This window comes from Salvelinus namaycush, chromosome 1, assembly GCF_016432855.1.
Source record: "Salvelinus namaycush isolate Seneca chromosome 1, SaNama_1.0, whole genome shotgun sequence".
In the NCBI taxonomy this organism is placed as follows: Eukaryota; Metazoa; Chordata; class Actinopteri; order Salmoniformes; family Salmonidae; genus Salvelinus; species Salvelinus namaycush.
In genome coordinates, this window is record NC_052307.1 from 24,208,245 (window position 1) to 24,222,207 (window position 13,963).

General features: G+C 41.5%; 1 pseudogene; it reads right to left on the reverse strand.

Annotated features, from left to right (window-relative positions):
* Positions 1–487: 487 nt before the first annotated feature.
* On the reverse strand, positions 488–3,111 carry LOC120051090 (annotated as a pseudogene).
* Between the last annotated feature and the right edge of the window lie 10,852 nt (positions 3,112–13,963).

The following is a 13,963-nucleotide window of genomic DNA, read 5'->3' on the forward strand; positions in this document are numbered from 1 at the left end:
ACTAACACCACAAGACTCTCAGTCTCAACTACAGAGCTAGTCTTTCAGGAGGCTTGTGACTAGACTGTAATCTGCGCAGTACTCCTCGTGTGCCACAAGACACAGGTAAGGCGTGTCCCAGTGGATCTGGGTCTGAGGGAAAAGGAGCGGGTTGGGTGTTTGTGAGAGAAAGTCCATAACCCTTTGCAGGAACCACTGAATGCCCCTGTTCCTCAGACACTGTTTCCTGTGGGGTTTCAACTTGTATACTAACCACCCGCAGCTGTTCCGTCTGAAAACATGCTATTTTCTTTGTCATAGCGCAGGCGAATGTGGTCCTGGTGTCTGCACATGACTCGACCATCAGTCAGTTTGACCATCAAGGAGACTGGGCCACTCTGACTCAGAATGATACCTGGCAACCAGTGCTGGCTGCTTGTGAAGTTGCGGATGTAGACGGTGTCATTGGGTTTAACTGCCTCTCCCTCACGTGGTGGTCATGTCTCTCTTATTGTTTCTCCTGCTTCCGTTCCACTCGTGCTTTGATGTCCGGACGCAGTAGATCCATGTGAGCTTTAGGCTTTCTGCCCATCAACATCTCAGCTGGAGCCTGTCTTGTTGTTGTTTGTGGCGTGTTGCGATACTGGAAAAAGAACCGAGAGAGCTTATTTGTGATGGTTCCCCCAGTCATCCTTTTGAGCCCCTCATTCATTGTCTGCACAGCCCACTCCGCTAAACCGTTTGAGGCCAGATGAAACGGCGCGCTGCGGACATTGCGAATCACGTTTCTCCGCATGAATTCTTGGAACAAGTCACAGGTAAAGGTTGTTGCATTGTCGGACACAACAGAGTCAGGCAGACCATGGGTTGCAAACACCTGCCGAAGCTTTTTGATGGTTGTGGTCGCTGTGATGTTGCTCATGATGTGAGCCTCCAGCCACTTGGAGTACGCATCCACCATGACAAGGAACATGTGGCCCACGAAAGGGCCAGCAAAGTCTATGTGCAGCCTGGCCCATGGGCGGTCAGGCCACTCCCACAGATGTAGTGGTGCGGGTGGCACCATCTTCTGGTTGATCTGGCACTCAGAACATGATTCCACTTTGTTTTCTACGTCCTGATTCATTTTAGGCCACCATATGTAAGATCGGGCTAAACTGTTCATCTGGGAGGCACCCGGGTGAGCCTCATGGTCCTCATCCATGACTTGTGAACGGCCAGGGGACGGAACAACCACTCTGGACCCCTAGCGTATGCAGCCATCCTGCACACTCAGCTCAGTTTTGCACTTTGCATAAGGTCTCAGTCCATCATCCTCTATGACAGAAGGCCAACCCTGCATGAGGAATCTTTTCACTTGGGCCAGGATAGGATCCCGGTCTGTCCACTGTTTGATCTGTTTGGCATTCACAGGTGAGTTTAACAAGCTCTCCATTAGGAAAATTGTCTTGGGAGGCACCTCAGTTGTGGCGGGGATCTCTGGTAGCGGGAGACGGCTGAGCGAGTCTGAATTTGCATTGTCCTTCCCCGCTCTGTACACAATAGTTTACTGGTAAGCTGACGGTGTGAGGGACCAGCGCTGTATCCTTGCTGAAGCCATGGGAGGAATGCATCTTCATTCACTAAAAAGGCTCATCAGTGGTTTGTGGTCATTGCATATGGTGAAATGACGACCGTAGAAGTACTGATGAAAGCGTTTCACAGAAAAGACTATGGCCAGACCTTCCTTGTCCAACTGTGAATAAGCACTCTCAGCACTCGTCAGCATGCGTGATGCGAATCCAATGGGTTTCTCTGACCCGTCCTCCATCTGATGAGAGAGTACTACCCCGACGCAATAGGGCAAGGCGTCACATGACAGAATGATCTCTTTATATTGGTCAAAATGAACCAGCAGTTGTGCTGATTGTAGTAGTGCTTTCACTTCCTGGAAAGCTTTATTTTGTGCTGGCCCCCACTTCCATTTACAGTCTTTGTGGAGCAGCTGATAAAGTGGAGCCATCCTTGTTGACAGCTCAGGGAGGAACTTACCATAGTATTTCACCATGCCCAGGAACGACCTGAGCTCAGACATGTTCTTGGGGTTTGGAGCATCCTTGATTGCCCTGACTTTGTACTCCACAGAACACAGACCCTGCACTGTGATCTTGTAACCTAGGTATGTCACACGCTTGGAATGTGCACTTGCTACGCTTCAGGGGCAGCCCTGCCTCAGAGAATCTCTTTAACATCTGGTACACATGGTGGCGGTGCTCCTCCTCCGTCTCCCCTGTAACCAGGATGTCGTCCAAGTACACTGCTACATGAGGCTGGACTGGATGCCACTCCGAAAACCAAGCGGTTGTACCTGAACAATACTTTGTGCGTGTTGACTGGGACATACTCTTTTGAGTCTTCGTCCAAGAGGAGCTGTTGCTAGACGTTCTCAAAGCTTGCCATGAGTCACGTCTTGCCTCCTGCTAGCGTCGCGAACAGGTCCTGCGCGTCCAGCTTAGAGGCCCTGTTGATGGAGAGTTTGTAGTCCCCGCATGTACGCACAGTTCTGTCACTTTTCATAATGGGAACGATTGGAGCTGTCCAGCGGGAGATCTGAATGGGAGTAATGATGTTTGTTACTTGCAGCCGCTCCAACTCAACCTCCACTTTCTTTTTCATGGCGTAAGGCACTGTCCTGGGCTTGAAAAAGCGAGGCTCGGCCTGAGGATCCACAAACAGCTTAACTGCAGTGCCCTGCAGTGTGCCCAGTTCATCTTTGAAAATCTCAGGGTACTTTTGAATGGCATCCTCAGTCACTCGTGTGTGATTTATCTCACCCAGGTTCAGTTGTATTTTGGTGAGCCAATCATGCCCTAGTAAACTAGGCCCATTCCTTTTCACCACCAGGAGCCATGTTGTATGCAATGTCCACCTCTAGAGCACCCAGCAATGGTATGCTTTCCCTGGTGTACGTACGCAGTCTGATCCCTGCCGGTGTGAAGGCGGAAGCCTGTTTTGAGCCTCACATTTGTTTGTAGGTCTCCTCACTGATAACAGAGTCAGAAGCCCCGTGTCCACCTCCATCCTCAACTGTTTTCCATCTACCTCCACTGTAGCATAGATAGGCTCTGCGCGGGGCTCACTAACATTAAACATGTTGTAGGAACAATGCTCTTCCTCCTACTCTGTGCTCTCTAGGTAATGTGCTGCTGACTGGCTTCTTTGCTGTGAATTTTCCCTGTCCAGTCTGCCCACCCTCTGGCTTGCTCCTAGGACCTCTCCATTTTTTAGCTAAGTGTCCCTTTTTGTTGCAATTGTTACAGACTGTATCCGCAGTTGTTTGCGTAATGTTCCCCCACATCTGAAACATTCCACTGCTTTTCCACTGCCGCCTCTTTTGTCACCTGATGCACTGTACCACTTCCACTGTTGTAATTTTGAATATTTTTAGCATTACTAGCGGCCATCTCCATCCCTTGAGAATTTTCCAATGCTCTCTTGAAAATCAGTGTGGCTTTCCCCAGCAAACGGCGCTGTATGCCGTCCTCATTAATGCCACAGACTAATCTGTCATGGAGCATGTCCTCTAACATAGCCCCAAACTCACAATGTTTTGAGAGTTCACGTAATTCAGCAAAAGACTGACCTGTTTTCCCGAAAATGGCAGTTAAACTTGAACCTCTAGACAATCACTGAAGGCTTTGGATTGTGGCGAGTCTGAACGAGAGCAACTAGATCCACAAAAGGAATTTCTCCCCGTCTCCGTGGTGTAGCCTAATTCCTCATTAGATTTGAGGTTTTAGCTCCACACACACTCAAAATAATAGAGCCCTGTTTAGCCTCATCTGTAATTCCATTTGCCAAAGAAAAGTGTTCCAACCTTTCCACATATTCTGTCCAGTCCTCGTTCTCTTCCACAAACTCAGCGATAGTCCCAAACATTGCCATTATAACGTCAACTTGTTCTTGGTCCTCGTTAGTGATTTTCACTTGCTGCTGATTGTCACTGTCAGCGTTTCCCTTCAGTGGTGGCTGCTCTCAGTTGCTCATTAAGCTAGCTAGCTAAGTGACTACCTCCACTGTTTCTTAGCTAGCTAGCGCATCGCCATGTAGATTTATAAGTTTTATCCTCATTGCCAAAAAGATGTAGTAACTTGACAAGGAATGCCCACAAGCATATTTATATTACTTTCCTTTATTTTCAACCTAAAAAATAAAAGGTGTACAGCCATGTACAAACGGTACCAATACAGCAAAACGATACAGCCCACTCAACATATGATAGTCTCCTTGTACAGATCCGACTCTGGATGATGACCTCATCACAGGGGAAGGTCACGGTCAATGCCAATAATTACCATGCACACATGAATAGCAATCATACTATACTTCAGGTAAGTACAATACATATTCAATGTAATTATGTATAGTGTCCACACTAACACTAGGCAAGTCAGCTAAGAACAAATTCTTATGTACAATGACGGCCTACCAAAAGGCAAAAGGCCTCCTGTGGGGATGTGGGCTGGGATTTTTTTAAATTAATAAAATATAGGACAAAATGCACATCATGACAAGAGAGACACCACAACACTACATAAAGAGAGGCCGAAGACAACAAAGACATCACCCAAACAGTCAACAAATAGACATGCTCCATCATTAGAAATGAGTCAGTGCCACGGTACACATGATATTTCCACTGTGTGAAAATGGAACAATATGGGGGGAAACAAGGGACAGGCAGTAAAAAATAGAATCAATGATCTTATCTGCTCTTTCATTGTGTTACACATCTTCTCATACTGCTATTTTGCTTTGCTTTGAGATTCCATCATTTACAGTTCTTCATTGAACACTGATTCGGTGTATGATATGAGGAATCACCTCATTCTTAGCCTTTGTAGGGAATAAGATTGAATATATAAAACCATGGGATGATGTAGCTTACCCTTGACCCTGCAAACCAAGGCCAAGGCAGAGGACTGCTTTAGAGAAAAAACACCACCTGCTGAGAGAAGAGAGGAGTTTAAAAATAAACTGGGTGCAGGACAGATGCCATACTGGGTTTGTTCTGTCTGGAATGGCAAAGGTAATCTGAAAGTGTTGGCATAGCTGTCCCAAAACTCCCAAGGGAAATCAGGAGCTTTCACAGCTGCCCTGCCAACCTGCTTGAAGTCTTAACACAACTCCAAGATGACAATACCCAGTACACAGGAACAAAGGGGGCAAAGAAAAACTGAAGACCACTGTACTGAAGCACTACTTCATCTGTTACTGCTACGTCATCTAATCTCTTTATTTCTAAGATGTTAGTTATGTAATTTGCATGATACAAAGGACAAACAAAATAAAGGGGATTAAAAATCACAGATGCCACAACTGTAATTGTAAGAAGCACAAGATAAGTAGGCTACTGCAGAGATATACTGGATGGGAATGTGTGTCTTATAATGTAGGCCATGCAACTAAATGTACCTTCTGTTCTGAGCAAAAAATATTTATTCAAAAATTGTGTAGGATTTTAAGTTGCTTAACAGGAAACATCAACAGAGTGTTGGCCTAGCTTTCAGATTCTATGTAAATTCATGTTGACATGTTCCTAAAATGTTAAACACTTCCACAGGCATTGTCCAAATCTGATCATCCGTGCAAGCCTGCACAAAATGTGTCTATGAATGCATCCTTAATATTATGCTTTGAATCACCTGTATTGGAGGTCACTCTTGGTTAGCGCACCATTTAAATGTAAAAACTTTTTGTCCCTTTTTCAAAAGGTTCAAGGCCTATTCTTCACCATCAGGAGTGAAGTCAGGCTTCTCAGAGATGCCTCTCACACCACTGGACAATTTTCCTGAAGCAGAAGCAGAAGAAAAGGACGTAAGTCCAAATGATAAAAAGTGCTGTATGGCCTGGCTTACTTTTAATAGCTCTTAGGAGGAAGTAAAAAAAAAAACTCTATCCTTCCAAGAAGATAAAAAATCAGGGTGAAAAATCTGCCTGGTCTCATAGACTAGACGTAACATAGTAAATATACATCCGGGACACTCAAATTAGTATGATATGTTACATTTGGTATGGTTACATAATACAGAAGGTTACTTAAGGCAAAGAAAAAAATAGGGTGGTTGGTCGGGGTGGATGGTCAGAAGTATAACGCGAACGTCTAGCAACCCAAAGATTGCGACATCGAATCTCATCATGGACAGCTTTAGAAATGTACCTAATTAGCAACTACTTAGCATGTCAGCTAACCCTTCCCCAAGCTCTTTAACCTAGCTCCTAAACTTACCCCTATCCTTAACCCTAACCCGTAGTCTAGCCACCTAGCTAACATTAGGATTTCATAACATATCATAAATTTAGCAAATTTGTAACATATTGTATGAATTGCAGTTAGTAAAATATTGTACAAATTGCAATTCATAACATATCAAACAAATTGTAATTTGTAACATGTCAATCGAAATGGATGATGGACATCCAAAAATGGATACATACCATAAGAAACATAAAATATCATACTAATTGGAGTGTCATGGATTTACGGTTACTAAGTTACGTCTACCCTTGAGTCCAGGTAGGAAAAATAACCAACTTTTCTTGCTATTGCAACAAACTTTGCACTTCTAAAAAATTAGGTCCACAGTCAGAAAATGGAGCAAATTGAAAATGATTAAGTCTCAGAAAGACAAAAACTGTTATTCTTGCATAGTCGAGAACAAAGACAAACCAGGATGTGGCAGCCTTGAAGAAAGTATTTCAGCGGAATTTAAGACTGAGAGAATCTCATTCTTCTCTCTTGATGATAGCGGTTATGCACTGTCAATGAATATTTCCCTGGGATGGGAATAACTCAGAGGGTGAAGAATAATTGGGAAATAAATGTTCTATGTATGCTACCCTGAGCATGCCACCGGATTGAGCTCAATCAGTGTATTTGATTGCTTTATAAAGTCAATAAATCCTCTTCAATACACTTTGCTTTTCATTATCTGAGTTTGAGTATGATGTGGAAAGGAGTCTCCTTCCTCACCATGCACACGAAAATCTCACAATTTACAAAAGCAAACGATGCTGTTTAAAGATGTGACAATTAGGTAAATGGTGTTGCATCAGTTAATAATGACTTTACTTTGTTTAAATTATTCATACATTTTTCAGATCAGTGATGCTTTGATGCAGAACATAAAAATAAAAAAAGTTATCATTCAGCACTGTATTACTTGTGGTCAAGATTATCCCAAAACACCACACTCTCAGACATGATAAGCAGTATAATTTCATGGTATGAAAATAAAAATGAAATCTCAGAAAATAAATGGTAAAAGTAATTTTAATGTTCACAGTAATTTCTTCTTCAATGAGCATAAAAAACATTTGGTCAGAAAATCTATTGAAATATCATTTTATCGTGTGACGACAGTTCAAGCTGATATTTTATATGGTTTAATTAACAGAAATCAGGATAACATTTTCTTCAAACAGCAAGCCAATATTGCAAGTCCCCGACTTAACAAAATGTCAGTCACATTCTCATACCCAGCCTGCGAACCCAAATCAGGGCATGTTCTAGTTCATCTGAACTTCAGATAAGGCTCCTCCTCTTCATGGGCAAATGGCCGTGTTCATGAAGCAGCCGAGACACTTTATTTGATAACTATTCATAGTATTGAACAAGTTCATTGGGTTTTTGTTATTACATGTGTCCTTGAAGTGGAGTATGAGTATGAACCACATCCAAAAGAGGCTCCTTGATGAAAACTGTAACAGTCACAGTAGACATTGGGGAAAAGGGATACAAAGATCTAATGCGTCACAGCTGGGGAGAGCAGACCGGCATCAATATTAGATAGTCTGGGTTAAGCTGTTACAACAGTTATCTCCACTATGAGTGAGTTCACTGCTGATCTCTAGGTGAATGTCATGATCTGAGGTCACATAGTCAATTAATGGTCACATTAAAATGCTTCCCTTTCAGTAACTACACATGGTATGTGAGAGACAATCCTACAATTAGATTGACGATTGGCATGACATAAATATAAAATAAATTGTCATTACATTAATCATGTAAATGCAATGATGATCATGATGAACAAATCCATATCAACACAATAACAAATATGTATTTCTGACAAGATATGTCAGCTGTAGGCTACACTTGACATGAAAACAATTAGTCTATTACTCATCAACGTTTTACTTTTCATCTGGGAAACAAAAAAAAAAACAACAACAAAATGCATTATAGTAAAATGAACATAAATAATAAAAATATCCATTAATGTACCTCTGGAAAAGAAATGTAATCTGTACACTTGACATGAAAACGGTGTGCCCATCACTTACCAAGTTTTCCCTTGTTGTTGTGGGTAATTTAATTTGAGTGGCTCACTTCTTGAAATGAAATAGCTACGGGGACTGGAAAATCTGTAAGGCCTCTGACTGGCAGCATTATTAGAAAAAGCAGCATAAAACCTTTCAGCTCTGTTAGTCTTTAATTTGTTCTGCTATTCCATTGCTCACCCTACTGTTTCCCCAGATCTATTATTGCATTTTGTAGATAATTACTTACCTAAAACAGCGAAGGTGCCGAAACTGTGAGCAGCAGAGTCAATAAGTTCAATAAGAGTAATGAATCATGTAATTTTTTATATTTCTCCCCATGATGCTGGAAACCATTTTAGAAGCAGAAGGAATGTGATAATGTAACTGGACTATATTCAATTACAATGGACATCAAAGGGTCAGCTATCTTGTAATATACTGTAACAGTACACTGCAATTTCCATTAATGAATATTTTCATTTTCATTAGTCAAGGTATATTCTGCGTTAGATAAATGTATTCTCTCCATTAATAACAGATTCTCCAGTCAGAATGTTCTTCCTCAGTGCAGATTTGTATCTGTTTCACTCATTATCTGCTGCGGTATACAGTACTGTAACAACACCATGCTCAGTAGCCTAGATGGAAAGGGGAGCGCTGGTATGGTCTCCCCATCTGCACAGGTCACAAGTCACTGTTGGAGGGAATGGGGGTCCGTGCGTATGAGCAAGGTGGTGGGCGCAGAGGGGAGACCAGCTGTATGACCTGTACTGCAGCCCGGTGGCCTCAGACAGCCCTGTGCCTGGGAGGGGGGCTCAAAGCCCATGTTGAGGTGCAGCGCCCCTTGGGCCTGGCAGTAATCCACTACGGGCTGCTCATACCTGTTCAACGTCAGGGCACTCAACTGCTGTGGTACCTGAGAAAACAAAGGAAAAGTAGAGGGGGACGGAGAGAGAGTAAGATAAAAAGAGCGGTTTAAACATTTTTCCTCTCAACTAGAGGATTTCTTTTTACGTTAGGGTGCAAAGTGAAATAGGCTGAAGTTTTACAGATAAATTGCATGCAAAAATCTGGTCTCAATTTATTTGGATAGTCTGGATAGTACATCTGTAGCAAGGGTAAGAGTTAAGGTTAGGGTTAGTAGATAGTTTGTTGAAATGTTAGTCTAGAGTTTTGAGGGATGTTAGTCTGTATTTGAGGGACAGGAATGGTTTTGCGCCAACATGTGTGAGAGGAACAGTATGCAGTGTGTGTCAGTTGTATCTTCTAGTGATTGAATTAGGGATGTTGAAATGAAAATCTGGCTTTATAAATCTGATCTTTGCATGCAATAGTTGTGGTATAATGCATGAAATACATTTAGATCACTGAGCTCATTTGTGCAAGGTAATAACTGAATTATCTCAATCTAAACACCAAAATGACATATGTATGTGCCACATTGCACGCAGGACCAAAAACTTGCATCAATAGTAAGAGAGTACCCACTCAGCTTAACTCAATTATACGCAAGATTAAAGCCTTAAGCAAGAGTGCATACATACTTGGTTTTACTCTTTTAAATGGAATCTTGACTCCATTAAGCAGAGGGCTCTTGTTACATTACAAGCGCTTGCTGATTCAAAGGCCTCTCTCTATGTACTACAGTGCTTTGAACTATGTACAATTACACAACGGATGGGTCTAATCCTGAATGCTGATTGGTTAAAACCGCACTCCAGCCGGTGTCTATTCCACAAACTACCACCGGCTAAATCTATAACGTTAAAATGCCTATTTACTCTGTTCCATCTGACTGCGCAATCCACTGTCTCATCAGCCCAGCCAGGCAATTTATAAACTTGATCCACTATAAAAAGCATCTAGACATTACCTCACATATCTTTTAGACTAACATTTAGTCTGGACAGACAGACAGACAGGCAGGCAGTGTTTCTCAGTCAGTCGAAATCATGAATCAGCTGGTATCATTTTTACAGATACATAAAGAAATGTCAATTGAAAAAAGGTCAAATGAAATAAAGTGCAGCTAGTTTTCAGTCTTTCCAGCTTCAATTTGAATGGATTGTGTTAGCTGTGTTGTTTGCTAGCTCCTCTGAACAACAATGTCCTGACGAAAGAGCACATTTTCTACACCAGGCGAAATCGCGCATCATTAGCTCATTGTTATGGATGTATCCAAATAAATGTCAATAGAAAAAAGCTTAAACAAACAAAATGCAGCTACTGTTGTTATTTTGGCTGCACTGTTTGACGTGACTGTCAGTTAGCCGTAGTTGGCTAGCTAGCAAGCAAGGAATAAGAACGTTGCCAGCCAGTATGGCAATAGAACATTTAGAACGAATGACTGGGTCGCTCACGTCCATAGATACAGAACAAAAAGACTGAACAACTGGGTCGCGTCTCTGGCAACCAAACCGATAGAACGAACGACCAGCCGGCTTGGGTAGCAACCCTAGATTTGTGTCGGGACTATATCTTGTCGAAGGATGAAATAGTATGAATTAATGAATGAATTAAATAAAAAATGTCATGAAAATATGTCAATCATTATTGGAATATGTTGCTAACCCTTTGTATAAAAGTGATAATGCCCTCGAAGCCAGTGTATGGAGGATATATTGGCACGGTTTGCCGGGCCTCGACTTTGTCTCGTGCCTAACAACACCTGTGCCAATATATTCTCCAAACACTAGCTTCTCGGGCATTATCACTTCATTAAAACAGATCAAATGGTATTAATGTGCCATTAAATATTGAAACTAATATCACAATATTTAACTGATTCTGTTAGTAGTACATACACACACATGCACACGCACGCATGCACACACACATAGACACACACACTCAAATCAAACTTTAGTTGTCACATGCGCCGAACACAAGTGTAGACCTTACCGTGAAATGCTTACTTACAAGCTCTTAACCAACAGTGCAGTTCAAGAAGAGTTAAGAAAATATTTACCAAATAAACTAAAGTAAAAAATAATAAAAAGTAACACAATAACATAACAATAATGAGGCTATATACAGGGGGTACTGTTACCGAGTCTGCGGGGGTACAGGTTAGAGGTAATTTGTACATGTAGGTAGGGGTGAAGTGACTATTCACAGATAATAAACAGCAAATAGCTGCAGTGTACAAAAAAAATGGAGGGGGGGGGGGTCAATGTAATAGTCCGGTGGCCATTTGATTACACACTGTAAGCACTAACAGGAACTAAACAAAATATGTTAATCATTCGAAGCAACTATTGTACACTGCTTTTTTTTCTTCTTTTTTTTTTTACTTCGGAGGTGGTCAGCCTTCCTTTTTAAAGACGCAATCCAGTAGAACTGAGCAGTCTCACAAGGGCCCCAGAACTGAATGAATCACATTATTATAGCATTGATTATCTCTTCCCCAGCTAAGCTCTCAAAACCATTTCTTTAAAAATCATACACAATTGTAAATCTGGATGTCTGAGTACTGAATATAAATACAATATCATCTCGATTTTGAATATTTCATTGGATTACAATGGGATTTTTTCTATGAACTGATGGTGAAGGCTTGAGATATCTGTACTCAGAATTAGGTTATGTTGATTAAGCCGCACCTTCAACTAGAAATAAAAGGCCTAAGATATAAAGATATACAGTTGAAGTCGGAAGTTTACATACACTTAGGTTGGAGTCATTAAAACTCATTTTCAACCACTCCACAAATTTCTTGTTAACAAACTATAGTTTTGGCAAGTCGGTTAGGACATCTACTTTGTGCATGACACAAGTAATTTTTCCAACAATTGTTTACAGACAGATTATTTCATTTATAATTCACTGTATCACAATTGCAAAAATCGCTGAAGTTGGAGACTTTTAATTCCCTCACCAACTTTAAACATCAGCTATCTGAGCAGCTAACCGATCGCTGCAGCTGTACATAGTCCATCTGTAAATAGCCCACCCAATCTACCTACCTCATCCCCATACTGTTTTATTTTATTTACTTTTCTGCTCTTTTGCACACCAGTATCTCTACTTGCACATCATCATCTGCTCATTTATCACTCCAGTGTTAATCTGCTAAATTGTAATTATCCGCTCCTATGGCCTATTTATTGCCTACCTCCTCATGCCTTTTGCACACACTGTATATAGACTTTCTTTTTTTTCTACTGTGTCATTGACTTGTTTATTGTGTTATTGGCTTGTTTATTGTTTACTCCATGTGTAACTCTGTGTTGTTGTCTGTGTCACACTGCTTTGCTTTATCTTGGCCAGGTCGCAGTTGTAAGTGAGAACTTGTTCTCAACTAGCCTACCTGGTTAAATAAAGGTGAAATTTAAAAAATAATTTAAAAAATTCCAGTGGGTCAGAGGTTGACATACCCTAAGTTGACTGTGCCTTTGAAGAGCTTGGAAAATTCTAGAAAATGATATCATGGCCTTAGAAGCTTCTGATAGGCTAATTGACATAATTTGAGTCAATTGGAGGTGTACCTGTGGATGTATTTCAAGGCCTACCTTCAAACTGAGTGCCTCTTTGCTTGACATTATGGGAAAATCAAAAGAAATCAGCCAAGACCTCAGAAAAAAAATTGTAGACCTCCACAAGTCTGGTTGATCCTTGGGAGCAATTTCCAAACGCCTGAAGGTACCACGTTCATCTTTACAAACAATAGTACGCAAGTATAAACACCATGGGACCACGCAGCCGTTATACCGCTCAGGAAGGAGATGCATTCTGTCTCCTAGAGATAAACATACTTTGGTGTGAAAAGTGCAAATCAATGCCAGAACAACAGCAAAGGACATTGTGAAGATGCTGGAGGAAACGGGTACAAAAGTATCGATATCCACAGTAAAACGAATCCTGTATTGACATAACCTGAAAGGCCGCTCAGCAAGGAAGAAGCCACTGCTCCAAAATTGCCATAAAAAAAGCCAGACTACGGTTTGCAACTGCACATTGGGACAAAGATTGTACTTTTTGGAGAAATGTCCTCTGATCTGATTAAACAAAAATAGAACTGTTTGGCCATAATGACCATCGTTATGTTTGGAGGAAAAAGGGGGAGGCTTGCAAGCCAAAGAACACCATCCCAACCGTGGAGCATGGGGGTGGCAGGATCATGTTGTGGGGGTGCTTTGCTGCAGGAGGGACTGGTACACTTCACAAAATAGATGGCATCATGTGGAAGAAAAATTATGTGGATATATTGAAGCAACATCTCAAGACATCAGTCAGGAAGTTAAAGCTTGGTCGCAAATGGGTCTTCCAAATGGACAATGACCCCAAGCATACTTCCAAAGTTGTGGCAAAATGGCTTAAGGACAACAAAGTCAAGGTATTGGAGTAACCATCACAAAGCCCTGACCTCAAACCTATAGAAAATTTGTGGGCAGAACTGATAAAGCGTGTGCGAGCAAGGAGGCCAACAAACCTGACTCAGTTACACCAGCTCTGTCAGCAGGAATGGGCCAAAATTCACCCAACTTATTGTGGGAAGCTTGTGGAAGGATACCCGAAACGTTTGACCCAAGTTAAACAATTTAAAGGCAATGCCACCAAATACTAACTGAGTGTATGTAAACTTCTGACCCACTGGGAATGTGATGAAAGAAATAAAAGCTGAAATAAATAATTCTCTCTACTATTATTCTGACATTTCACATTCTTAAAATAAAGT